At 39.8% G+C, this 13,988-nt stretch overlaps 1 protein-coding gene across 2 annotated transcripts in view; it reads left to right on the forward strand.

Annotated features, from left to right (window-relative positions):
• The window catches only part of LOC129779904 (GTPase-activating Rap/Ran-GAP domain-like protein 3), a 310,243-nt gene that overhangs the window by 53,134 nt on the left and 243,121 nt on the right, over window positions 1-13,988 (forward strand). The window lies entirely within an intron of this gene.

A 13,988-nucleotide genomic window follows, 5' to 3' on the forward strand; every position in this document is an offset into this window, starting at 1 on the left:
TGAAGTCACAAAAAACGATCGGTGAGACATATGGATTTTATTTTTGAACTAAGCAAATGATGTTAATGTAACCTAAAACTCAAAAACAAATCACGTATATATTACTTCCGGGCAAGGTAGTTCTCACATGCAGGAACCATGCATTTTTCTACTTGTTTTTGATTGTGCTCTCGAATTTCCTTCTTTGATTCAACCATTGTCAATATTTATACAGTTTTCACTACTGAAAGAGGTAAAAAAATAACATGTTGTATATAAAATTGTGCGGAATTAAATTTCTTCCAAACTCATCGTAATCAAATAATTTTTTATGATTATAACATTGTAATTTATGGAAAGAACTACAAACCTTCCATAAGCTCATATTGCAAAATTTAAAACCATCATCACTTTCACCGCAGCGCCGTTTGATCGTTTGATCACCAATACTTTTTTATTACGACTTTTATTATTACCCTGGCCAGAATGGGAATTGGGCCTGGAGCTAGTAGAAGAAGTTGTACACAACCCATATGTGTGATCTTAACACTCGTCCACGGGAACCACGGGAGTAATTTTTTTCTATGAACATTGATAAGTTTAGATTAGACCTGATTTGCATTTTTGAATTTTAAAGGCAGTTTAGAATCCACCTACTAATCCGACTGCTGAACGCAGCGAATTTTCGTTAAGGAGTTCCTTTTTTTCTCGATCACTTTACCTTTGCCATTTTTTTTTCATTATTAGAGTCATAGTTACCCGGTAACCAGTAGACATAGTTGGAAAATTGTTCCTGGAATACTAAGAAAACGTTAGGAATTTATATTTCTGGACTGTAAAACTAGAAGTTTATTCCAATTATACGCGTCGTTGTTTGGTGGATTTTAACCAATTGAAAATTAAGCTCGTGATTCGATTTCCTGATGAAACAAACATTTTCACTATGAAAGATCACGTGAACTCGGCGCATTGGCGTTCTTAAAATGCATTAAAGCCATCTGTAAACGCAAGCGTTCCAAGCGTCACCGTGCCCTAGAACGTTATAGATGGGAACATTGTTATGGAGCGTAGTGTATTAACAGAGGGAACAGAAATGTCAAAGGGAAAATAGATAGTCATTCGTGAAAATAATGTTGATGAAAACTGTTGGCGTCTGATTGGTAATCGAGCAACTAGAGGATAATTCATTTTATTATAAAGCGAGGAGTTCTTATTTCGATAGTTTGTGAGTACGTATTCTTGATATTATTACACCGATACTTATAGAGTGATTTGCAGATTTATTTCGAGAAAATCAAATTAGCTGAGTTGAGAGAATCAGGGGTTATAGGTTATAGGCCGTTACTGAATTTGTGAGTATCAAATAAGCACGCCATGGAAGATGAAAAACAATATGTTTATGTTTGCAGCTTTAAAGCTTTGTTCGAGGTTTCAATAAATTTAGAACAGCTGAAAGAACAGTGTTTTGGACGATTTTAATCCCTGATTTCCACTAGCAACACCATCTATCATACATATGTCCCAGTCAAGTTTGATCGTGTATGCTAATTATTCAACTGTAAAACAATCTATTTTACTTTTTTTTCGTTTCTTAGGGTGGGTTTAGACTAGTGATATATTCGTGTGAAGAAATATGATGAGATTTATAGAAATCGCATCAACTGTTTACACTAGCGCGAACTTATATAATGAATATATTCAGATTTTTGGTGAATTTATTCACCTGAAGTAGAACTGCATCCAACTTTAGTGATTTCTCACCAGTGAGAAATTCACCAGCGTTTACATATGCTTGAATTTATTCTATGCATCCTATACATATATACCTCGGAGAAGTGTATCATATATATTCTCCCCCGTTTACATCTATTTTCGGGTGAATAAATCCATCTATAGCTATATATCTCCCTAATGTAAACCCGCCATTAGAATTAAAGCTTAATTGTGAATGGGCCTCTATTGTCACGTTGTACCACAATTTCTTGCTGTCAAAAAACTCGTTATGTGTAAAGTATCGGTAACGTCATTCGTGGATAGCTTTCAAAAATCAGATTAGGAATGACTTCTTCAGTTTGTCCTTTTTTAGCTTTTTACTCAATATTTTTTATACAGCCAATCCAAATCACGTCATGAACAAAGGGAGGTGAGACATTTATATCCCAGCCGTTATTCAAACCAGGATATGTATCTCCCAGCAGCCTTATAGGTTCAAGTAACTGTATTAGCTCTTTTTACATTAACATGTAATACATTACATGTGTATCGCAACAGAATAATAATTTGGAGCACACTATAGTTAAAACGTACTGTATTGACTTTTAACTGTTTTAACTAATTCATTTTGACTTAATATTTTTGTATTAAATTAGTGCAGTGTATTTTCCACGTGAAAACTTTCATCGATCGATTAATTGCTACAACATCGAATGCTTTCCAACTTGTCTAGGTGAAACAATGACCAAAAAATCGCCATACCTCGCGACAACTTAGTTGCCTCTTATCGTTGGGTACACACTCCTGTATTCCCTTCTCACAAGTTAATGTATACACATTTGCGCATGAATGATTCACGGTGAACGCTTCGCTTTCCTGTTGATCCTTTCGCCAGCATCGAGTGATTTTCCGCATCGACAATCATTACCATTAGCTCAACCGCCCTTCGTCGTCGGTGCTGCCCACTGACGCGAACGAGGCAGAGCTCAACGTCTTCAACTTTACCGGTCTGTAAGGGATTTGTTTGAGCAGGGAAAATGGCGTGGTGGTGAGATGTTGAAAATTGGATACACGCGCCGTTTCAGCGGTGGGGAAGGTGGTGACTGGTGGATTGAAAGGTTGGGATGATTGTTTGGAAATTTTGAGTGATGCCTCTGGAGGCCTCTGGAGGTCAAATACTCCATACGGTTGTTAGAAACTTGTTTATCTCATTAGGACTGAACAAATTCTAGTTCCATAAAATGTTTTAACATATTATTTTTTATGTTTTCAATGTGAGTGAAATGCTGAAAACCAATATGCGAACCGTGTGATGCTTAATCATCCGCGTGGAAAGTGTTAATGAAATGTGAATTTACATTCTGCCTGAGCATTTTCTAATGCTCTCAATTAAACCGGTAGTAAGATCTGTGAGGCGAAGTAGAGGAAAACCGAAACGGTCAAATTTTCTTGGAAATACAAAATAATGAATATGTCCCATGTTGAGTGGCACAAACTATGAAACTATAAATACTATTCCACAGTGATTGTTGTTTTATTTTTCGATGTTCATGTAACTTTTCTAAAATTTATTCAAATCTTCACACAAAAAACAAATCAATAAAATCGATCATACTAAATCATATAAAAACCCTAATGACTTCCTCCAATTCATTAGCTGTGGCTTCGATGTTGCACAAGGATAACTTTCCCATTTAAACAATAAATGCAGTAAATGGCCCCCGTTCGCCTCCACACGGAGGATGGATGATGCCACTCTTTATTGGCCATAACTATGCTTTATAGAAGCTTAGGTGTTTGATGAGATTGCACCCAAAGACATATAAAAAATCTAGTGGTTTCCATTTTAATGGCACGAAAGCCTCATTGCACCATAAAACTCAGTCGACGTGGCGAGAGGTGGTAACGTTTTTTTTCATGTGATACGATAAAAGCGATGCTGTTGGTAATACGATATGAGGGATGAATTTCAAAACGAGAATTGTTGAGTAGTTTGAATGACAGTTGTGTTCTGTGTTTGAGAGTGTTTGTAGAGAAGACTAGCTGGTAGAATATAGAAGAAAGGCTGGATTGGGAAAGTTTACATATCCTATTGTGGATTGCCGAAAACTTCCAGTAGATTTTCGTTCGCCCCTTCGAATATTCAGCAACGTTGATTTTAATTACTCTTTGAAGTATAATCGGCTTGAAGCATAACTTTAAGGGATGCCACAATGGTAGGGAGGTTCGGGAGTTTCATGAAACAGCAAAAGTGCGTTATTCTTTGTGCCTATTAATGATGCCTATACGGTAACGTCTTGTCTCAATTCGATGTACTTAATTGATGTAGCAGGAAGGAAAAAAAAGTTGTATGAGATAATTCCGATGTAGAATTTGATATATTGACAGAAATGTTTATACCTAAATTGAGTTGAATTATTTTCTTAAAAGAATAATGTTGTATATGATCGATTGGACTTATATATTTTTTGGATTGGTGCATTAGATTCTTATCAAAGTAAGCACTATATTTATTAGGTCTCCTGACGATTCTCTCATAGAATGGAATAATATAACTCTGCTTTTTTGATTCTCACTTGGAAAACATTGCATGGAAACTTTGAAGAGTGTTTTTTCGGTTTGCTGTACCTTTCTGGTCGTTTTTATTATATTACATTAGATAAATGCATTAGATGCCATAGGTAACACCGTCAGTGATAGTATCATACTCAAAACTAATTTTGCACAACACGCTGAGCCAGTTAAATACAGAGCGTCACCTGGGCACTATGAATATTGTCTTTCTACTGTAACTTACCTGTTTCCCTTCCCTTCGGTAATTTATTTTTTGTGTTTCGGGGCCTCATAATACAGTCGCGAACTTTTCAACCAACTTAGTGTAGATGTTACCCCCTGTCAACCAATTGTATAAAACGGGAACAGCATTTTTAGTATTCATAATTTGTGCGTAAACGGTTTAACCATTTGTTGCTATGCTTGTCATTTAATAACACGCGCTGACAGGCAATAAGGATAAAACAAATATTAAATTATTAATCTGAAATGATTGTAAAGCGAACGTAAAATACTCATCACCAGTCGATTTGGTTAAACCATCTATGCTATACATATTTTAATATTTTCATACGTTCATGATGACGTTAGTTATGGTGTTAATTAGTATTACCTCACGTACACCGTGTACATCGGTGTACATGTAGATAATGGCAATTATGAGCGAGCGTGAAAGTGTCAGGATCAATTGAGATTGATGGACGGTGGAAAATGAATATCCAATTATTATCATTTCTTTATTGTCATGATGATGTTATATGTATAATCCTACAGAGCGTAATATCTTAATCGGCTGACGCATCAAACGGAATGCAAACCTCAAAATAAGTTTGTTATTTATCCATGGGGAATATGGGGAATAGCATTATGTTCAGTCATATATCGGATCATTATATCGACATTTGTTTAAGCCTATGACAATTCGAGAGATAGAGCGTTGGAATAATACATTTTGCGTATGGATCAAATAAACTGAAATAAATCAATCATTGATGTATTCAGTTCTGAAATATTCAAGGTTACAAAATTGCTACATATAATTTTTTGCACGAACAAATCATGTAACGATTCTTGTTTAGCTACTTCGGATTAATATGCGAATATTATATAATTAGTTAATTGTTCTGTGTAACTGTGTAATGGTAACAGAAAAGGGTAATAAGGGGAGATATCGGTTGTGGAAAAATTTAAACAATGCTGAAAGTTCACGGTTATTTTCTATCTTCATAGCGGTGTATAATTCACGTATCAACTTAATTATACATCAAAGCGTATGCGTTTGTCCCGAAATATACATATCATATTTGGTGGTAAACTATCGATTCTTGTTGTCCATAGTGCCCAACAAATCCAGGAACCAACGAGATGGAACGATCCACTACGGAAACTGTGGTCTGCATGGCATCCCCTGCGAATCTAATTTAGCGATCCAATCATCGCCACGCTAATGGAGAACGGTCATTCGTTCCTCTCATTAGCACTGGTTTTTCTGCAACATGTACTCGGCAAATGTGCTTCCAGATAATGGGTACGCTGTCTGCTTGATACGCCAGCTTGGGCAGCTCCGACAGACCGGACTTACTACGAGCCGTTCGGTGCGATGTTGATTTTTATATTACTCTATTTTTGGTGGTGCAATCATGGGACCGCAGCAAATTGGGTAATGAGTAAATTGACTACAGCATCATACATTTCTGTAAGGGTTTATTATTGAAGTCAGAGTAAATAAATAGAATCTATTCGGCAATACAAATCAAATGCCATACTATAGTATGAACCGTAGCGTATACCTCGTACATTTTTATGTCTGTAAGTACCTTGGTCGGCACAGTCGTCATCAATCAGAATTTGTGGCTAAAAATGATTGTTAACATACAAAAATTCTCATTCAGCTCGCGCAGTCCGAAGACATCGGTCGCAAATTTGTTCGCGACTATTATAGAGTGGAGATTATACCGTTATCAGTTCGTGGCTGGTGAAGTTATTTCGCCCTAACGGGGTTCTCTTTATTGCGCGAGTGAGGAGAGCAGCAATCACTACCAGCGTGAGGAAGAAGTCCTCCACGGCGGACGCGGTGCGTGTGCCGTATCATCGCTGTGTGTGCTTTAGCATCGTCATCGATTCCATCATCGTGTTTTGGTGCGATATACCGTTGCATCTGTGCCGAGCGATTGCCACGCGGTTCGATTGGGACACCGTTTCAATTCATTCGCATTGGTGTGCGATTTAGGTATAATATATATTAGGTTTAGAAATATAAAAAAAAAATAAAAATTATATTATTTTATAACTGCCGTAATGGCAGAATGTCATGTTGACATGGAGATTGAAACTACTGTTTCCTCCTCACTAGCTACAACGGGGGCTGGGAAGTCGCTTAAACGCGTTCCCCCCTCAGAAGATGTCTCTTCAGAGAAAGAGGTAATCTACCTTAACAAGCCCCCCCTCAAGAAAATTGGCAAACTTTTCCTCCTCGCCCCCTCAATCTCCCGCTCCCGCTTCCGCTCTACTACCTAACTTGCCTCCCAGCCCTACTGATCCCGCTCCCGTTCAACAATCGACCTCGTCCTCCCCCTCAGTTGTTTCCTCTCCTCGTGTCAAGGTCTATCCAGACGATGCACTTGGAGCTGGTCCATGGGTTGTTTTTTTCCGGCCTAAACCAAAAGGAAAGTCAATTAATGTCATTCAGGTTTCGAAAGATCTGGCAAGATTATATTCCTCCGTGGTCGAAATCTCTAAGGTTAGACCGAACAAACTGCGTGTTGTCGTGAGTGATCGGAAACACGCGAATGCAATTGTGATCGACGAGAGATTCTCCCTAGAGTATCGCGTCTACGTGCCCTCCCATGACGTAGAAATCTCGGGGGTGGTAACTGAAACTGGTCTGACGTGCGAAATGATAAAAGAAGGAGTTGGTAAATTTAAAAGACTCCCGTTGGTGGGTGTTAAAATTTTGGACAGCCGCCAACTAGGAAAAGTATCCCAGGAAGAGGGAAAAACTAAATTCACGCCGTCAGACTCGTTTCGAGTAACTTTTGCTGGTTCCGCTCTACCTGACTACGTCATGGTGGGCAAATTGAGACTACCTGTGCGACTCTTCGTGCCAAAGCCCATGACTTGCAACAAATGTAAGTCAGTTGGTCACACTTCGGATTATTGTGCCAACAAGGAGCGCTGTGCCACTTGCGGAGAGCAACATGAGGGGAAATCCTGCAGTGCGACTGAGCATAAATGTCCATATTGCGGGGGATCCCCACACGAGCTCTCAGTTTGTGAAACTTACAAGAGTCGCTGGGAGAAACAGAAGCGCTCTTTGAAGGAACGCTCGAAACGCACTTTTGCGGATATTTTGAAGGGCGCTTCTCCACGGGCCCAACAACAACAACCAATCAACACACAAAATGTCTTCGCCACGTTGCCCGTTGACGAAATAGAAGCGGACACAGCTAACGGGGGCACACCGTTCATTTTCCAAGGGAATCCCCGGCGCAAAAATGTGACCACTCCCAAAGTTCAAGGACAAGCCCCTCCGGTGATACCCCCTGTTAGCATGCCTAAAAAATCGAGTGCAGCGGACAAGCAAAATCAGGTTCCTCCTGGATTCCGTGGGAATAATTCACCTTCGAATGGCCCAGCACTCGAGGGGACATCAAAAACCCCAACTGTCCCTGTTTTTCCGTCCAGTTCAACTTCCCAATCGGGATTTATAAAGTTGTCTGATCTTTTGGACCAAATCTTCAAGTGTTTTAATGTTTCCGACTCCATCAGAACCATTGTCATTTCAATGCTTCCAGTATTAAAGACAATTTTGCAACAATTGATGCAAACATGGCCCCTCCTTGCAATGATTATCTCTCTTGATGTCTAATTTAAATAGAGAGGTCGGAGATATCACTGTTTTACAGTGGAATTGTCGTAGTCTTATCCCTAAATTGGATACATTCAAATTTTTAATTCATAACTTCAATTGTGATGTTTTTGCTCTGTCCGAAACTTGGCTTTCTTCGCGAGATGATCTCTCTTTCCACGATTTTAATATCATACGCTTGGACCGTGATGACAGATACGGAGGGGTGCTATTGGGTATCAATAAGTGCCACTCATTTTTTCGAATTGACCTTCCACCTATTGGAGGGATCGAAGCTGTTGCTTGTCATGCAAACATCAGAGGCAAAGACCTCTGTATTGTCAGCTTGTATTGGCCTCCGAGAGCTGCGGTTAGCCGCAATCAACTTGTTGACATGTGCTCACTCCTTCCTGAGCCACGATTGATCTTGGGAGACTTCAACTCTCACGGAACTGCCTGGGGGGAACAGTACGACGACAATCGTTCATTGTTGATATATGACCTTTGTAACAGCTTCAATATAACCGTTTTGAACACTGGGGAAACAACACGTGTACCTAAACCTCCTGCTAACCCAAGTGCTCTTGACCTCTCGCTTTGCTCGAATTCACTATCGTTAGATTGCAAGTGGAATGTAATCCAGGACCCCAACGGTAGTGATCACTTGCCAATCAAAATTTCCATCACCACTGGGTCGAATTCTTCTGAATCTATAAATTTGGCATATGACCTCACAAGACACATTGACTGGAAAAAATATGCGGACGCGATTACTCTAGCCATCAATTCCAGAGATGGTTTACCTCCATTGGAGGAGTATAACTTCCTTTCTCGTTTGATATATGACAGCGCGGTTCGCGCTCAAACGAAACCCATCCCAGGTTCCACTATTCGTCGAAGGCCTCCCAATCCATGGTGGGATAGCCAATGTTCCAAGCTTTATCAGGATAAATCGAACGCATTTAAAGCTTTTCGGAAACGTGGAACCATTGAGAATTTTCAAACGTATTTGGACCTTGAAAATCAATTTAAAAACTTGATCAAAGGGAAAAAACGTGCTTATTGGCGAAATTTCGTGGGAGGTTTGTCACGAGAAACGTCAATGAAAAAATTATGGAAAGTGGCTCGAAACATGAGAAATCGCTCTTCATCGAATGAAAGCGAAGAATATTCACATCGATGGATTTTTAATTTTGCACGGAAGGTTTGTCCCGATTCCGCTCCTGTGCAAAAAATTGTTCGAGATATACCACAAGATAGGTGCGATCTTGATTCCGAGTTTTCGATGGTAGAATTCTCTCTTGCTCTCCTTTCTTGTAACAATTCTGCTCCAGGAACGGATAGAATTAAGTTCAACTTATTAAAAAACCTCCCTGATGTGGCGAAACATCGCTTGTTGAATTTATTCAATCGGTTTCTGGAGCATAATATTGTTCCAGATGATTGGAGACAAGTGCGAATTATAGCTATTCAAAAACCCGGAAAACCCGCGTCCGACTTCAATTCGTACCGCCCAATAGCAATGCTGTCTTGTATACGGAAATTGTTGGAGAAAATAATCTTGTTTCGCCTTGATCAATGGGTTGAAACGAATGGCCTCCTCTCAGATACACAATATGGGTTCCGCAGGGGCAAGGGGACGAATGATTGTCTTGCGTTGCTTTCTTCAGAAATTCAAATGGCTTACGCCGAAAAAAAACAAATGGCTTCAGTATTCTTGGACATAAAGGGGGCCTTTGATTCAGTTTCAATAGAGGTTTTGTCAGACAAATTACACTCTCGGGGTCTGCCGCCTCTGTTGAATAATATGTTATATAACTTGCTTTGTGAGAAACATTTGAACTTTTCTCACGGAGATTCGGCAGTAAGTCGGGTCTCTTACATGGGCCTCCCCCAGGGTTCATGTTTAAGCCCCCTTTTGTACAACTTCTATGTAAGCGACATCGACAATTGCCTTACACAAAATTGCAGCCTAAGACAACTTGCAGATGATGGAGTGGTGTCTGTCGTAGGATCAAACGAATCCGACCTGCAAGGACCCTTACAAGATACTTTGAACAATTTTTCAACCTGGGCCATTGGGCTAGGGATCGAATTCTCCACGGAGAAAACAGAGATGGTGGTTTTTTCTAGGAAGCATAGACCAGCAAAACCAAAGCTTCAACTTTTGGGTAAACCGATCACTCATGCTATGTCATTCAAGTATCTTGGGGTCTGGTTCGACTCCAAATGTACTTGGGGGGCCCATATTAGGTATCTGAGTAAAAAATGCCAACAAAGAATAAACTTTCTCCGTACAATTACCGGCACCTGGTGGGGAGCCCACCCAGAAGATCTTATAATGTTGTATCGAACAACTATTCTCTCAGTGATGGAGTATGGCAGTTTCTGTTTTCAATCAGCTGCCAAAACACACCTCATTAAACTCGAGCGAATTCAGTATCTTTGTCTCCGTATTGCGTTGGGATGTATGCCCTCAACGCATACCATGAGTCTCGAGGTTTTGGCAGGCGTACTCCCACTAAAAGATCGCTTCAATTTATTATCTCTTCGGTTCCTCATCCGGTGTAAGGTTATGAACCCATTGGTGATCGGAAATTTTGAGCAGCTTATCGAGCTAAATTTTCATTCAGGATTCATGAGCTCATATCATGAATTCATCTCCATGCAGGTTGATCCTTCTTCGTATACTCCCAACCGTGTTTGTTTTCCTGACTACATCAATTCCTCTGTACATTTTGATCTGTTCATGAAGGAGAAAATCCATGGAATTCCAGATTATCATCGATCGGGGATCGTTCCTACGATCTTCAATGCAAAGTATGGGCGTGTCAATTGTGATAATATGTACTTTACTGATGGGTCCTCTATGAATGAGTCCACAGGATTTGGAGTGTTCAACGAAATTTTTAGCACCTCCCACAGTCTTCAGAATCCTTGCTCTGTGTATATTGCTGAATTGGCAGCAATACATTGGGCGCTGGACAGCGTCGCCTCACGACCTGTTGAACACTATTACGTTGTAACGGATAGTCTGAGCTCTGTCGAAGCTATCCGTTCAGTGAGGCCGGAAAAGCACTCGCCGTACTTCCTTGAGAGAATACGAGAAAATTTGAGTGCTTTAACCAGACGCTGTTATGTCATTACCTTTGTCTGGGTCCCTTCACATTGCTCAATTCCGGGTAACGAGAGGGCTGACTCATTGGCAAAGGTAGGTGCAATTGAAGGCGATATTTATCAGCGTCAAATCGCTTTCAATGAATTTTATTCTTTAGTCCGTAAAAATACCATCGCTAACTGGCAACGTAAATGGAACGAAGATGAATTGGGCCGGTGGTTTCACTCGATTATCCCTAAGGTTAGTCTCAAACCATGGTTCAAAAGTCTGGACTTGAGTCGGGACCTTATTCGCACCTTCTCCCGACTCATGTCCAATCACTGTTCGTTAGACGCGCTACTCTTTCGTTTTAATCTTGCCGATGGCAATATCTGTGCTTGTGGCCAAGGTTACCACGACATCGAACACGTTGTTTGGTCGTGCGAGGAGTATCTTGTTGCCAGATCGAATTTAGAAAACTCTCTTCGGGCTAGAGGAAGGCAGCCCAATGTGCCGGTGAGAGATGTGTTGGCTCGGTTCGACCTTGATTACATGTCCCAAATATATGTCTTCCTAAAAGCTATCGATCTTCGTGTGTGATTGTCCTTATATCCTTATTTTTTCCTTTTCCGAAAAATCAAATCCCTTCTTACTACCAATAGAATAAGGTAAAATGTAAATACATGTTAGATATAAGATAGGCTTAAGAATTGAGTATGATGAATGTGAGTGCGAATGTGAGTGTGAACATTGTCAACATATCCTTATATCCCATCCTTTTCCTGAAACAAAATGTCACCCTTCTAAACTCGAGCAAGCCGCGAGTAATCGGTTCTCTACTTCATTAACATTAGCATTAATAAAAAATGTTTATATATACTTGTAACTATACAGATAGGAGTTTGGCTCCTTTAAACTTATGTAACTGAGCCTGTAAAAATAAACGATTTAATATAAAAAAAAAAAATATACAAAAATTCGAAATTTCGAAAATTCATAAAAATTCGATGTTCCACAAAGTTCATCCAACTACAAGACTTCTATTTTATATGAAAAAAAATAAAAAAATTGGGTGAATAGTGCGTGTATGTGTGGAATTTATTAGAGTTTTCAAAACTGCCTTTCGATTCGCGCTGCGATGATTGTTTATTGAATTATTCATAATAAAAGACGAAGGGGTAACTTTTGATTTATACTGAAATATCTGTGTGTGGGTAGGTCCTACAGGAACGTTTTTGGATCCAAATGAAAGCTGGTTGATACTGGATTTGCTGTTGAGTTGGTTAGCAAAAAAAGTATTAGTTCTGAATATTCTTGAAAAATCAAAGAAAAATCGATTTTTCATTTCCCGATATTGTTACCCACTACACCTACACCCACCAAGATAAAAATATGTACGTAAAATATTCTAATACCTGAAAGTTGTAGCGTAAAAATGATGCGTATCCCATCAATTAAAATTTCCGACTTCGCACTCTGTTCATCTATTTTTTTTTGTCTAGTGTGGTTTGTGATCGATATCTGAGTGGGAATGAAAAAGTCTGGTGCGAGCTGGCAGCGCAGTACAATCGTAAAGTGAGGAGGGAACCAAATAAACGGAAGGCGCTGATAGCTTTCGACGATTCTCATCATCAGTAATTTGTTGAAATACAACCCAAAGATGCTGATATATAAGTGATACACGAATCAAATACTGAGGTAGTAAAATCACTGAATAACTAAAAAGTTATTTCAGAAATTTCGATGCATAAAATAATATCCGAAGTGATACTCAAGTGGATTGAATAGTTAATTTCGTAGTTCGAAAATGCTACATCGAAAATGCGGTCGTGTCGCGTATACAACCCCTTACATTTTTTTCATTATTTTATCCATACAGAGATCTGAAGCCATTCGGTGCTGAGCCGCAGAGGGCAGTTTTAAGCATATGTTACTTCACTGCGGCATATTTTATGTCGAAATATGCACCATCCAACGATCAATCACCATCCTTCTGCAATTATCGCTCGATTGTAGCACTGATGGAGGAAACAAATGATGCCCCACAATCAAATTAGACGGTCCTTTTCAGAGCAACCAAATTATTATTGAAGAGTTTGAGAATGAAATTTCTCAAATATATCCTCCAAAATCAATATGCAAAAAATAGGACAACGTAATTCTATGTCTCGGACACAACTTGCCTATAACCTTTTTTGTTAGATTGATGTAAAAATTCAAATATAGGGTTGGGGAAAGAAGTGTCGTATTTCTGATCGAAATTTGACGCTTTATTGTTCGCAAACTTGTTGCCATTTAGAAGGCAACTTCATTAGTACCCCCTTATAAAACCTCCCCTCCTTATTCGCAAAAAACTCAGACAACCAGTTTTCGCAAGCCTCTTTTGAGGCCAACTTAGTATCACCAAGAGCGTTTTGCATGGACCGGAAGAGATGATAATCACCTGGAGCCAGGTCCGGACTTTACGGTGGGTGCTATAGGACATCCCATTCGAGCTCCCGTAGCTTCTGGCGGGTCATCAAAGATGTGTGAGGCCGAGCGTTGTCCTGGTGGAAAACAACACCATTCCTATTGATCATATCTGGCCGCTTCTGGTCAATCGCTTGCTTCAAACGGTCAAGTTGCTCACAGTAGAGAACCGAGATGAGGGTCTGGCCATAGTTGAGCAGCACATAGTGGATGATTCCCTTCCAATCCCACCAAACACACAGCAAAACCTTCCTGGCCGTCAATCCGGACTTGGCGATGGTTTGGGCCGGCTCACCGCGCTTCGACCACGAATTTTTTCGCTTTAGGTTG

Source organism: Toxorhynchites rutilus, chromosome 3 (genome assembly GCF_029784135.1).
Source record: "Toxorhynchites rutilus septentrionalis strain SRP chromosome 3, ASM2978413v1, whole genome shotgun sequence".
In the NCBI taxonomy this organism is placed as follows: Eukaryota; Metazoa; Arthropoda; class Insecta; order Diptera; family Culicidae; genus Toxorhynchites; species Toxorhynchites rutilus.